The following is a 300-nucleotide window of genomic DNA, read 5'->3' as shown; positions in this document are numbered from 1 at the left end:
GGCTCCGCCCGAGCCCGGCGGCGGGATGCTGTCGGGGCCGCCGCATTCCTACTGCATCGTGGAGAAGTGGCGCGGGTTCGAGCGTATCCTGCCCAACAAGACGAAGATCCTGCGGCTGTGGGTGGCGTGGGGCGACGAGCAGGAGAACGTGCGCTTCGTGCTGGTGCGCAGCGAGGCCTCGCTACCCAACGCGGGTCCGCGCAGCGCTGAGGCGCGGGTGGTGCTGAGCAGGGAGCGGCCCGGCCACGGCCTGGGGGCGGCCCGCGCCAGCCTGGCGCTCACGCAGGAGCGGCACCGGCG

General features: G+C 74.0%; 1 protein-coding gene across 1 annotated transcript in view; it reads left to right on the top strand.

Annotated features, from left to right (window-relative positions):
- RASSF10 (Ras association domain family member 10) overlaps nt 1-300 on the top strand; it is a 64,562-nt gene that overhangs the window by 61,653 nt on the left and 2,609 nt on the right. The window lies entirely within an intron of this gene.

Source organism: Meleagris gallopavo, chromosome 5 (assembly GCF_000146605.3).
Source record: "Meleagris gallopavo isolate NT-WF06-2002-E0010 breed Aviagen turkey brand Nicholas breeding stock chromosome 5, Turkey_5.1, whole genome shotgun sequence".
NCBI classification, from domain to species: domain Eukaryota; kingdom Metazoa; phylum Chordata; class Aves; order Galliformes; family Phasianidae; genus Meleagris; species Meleagris gallopavo.
The sequence above is the reverse complement of the archived record's forward strand: the minus strand, read 5'-3'. Positions and strand labels throughout refer to the sequence as shown.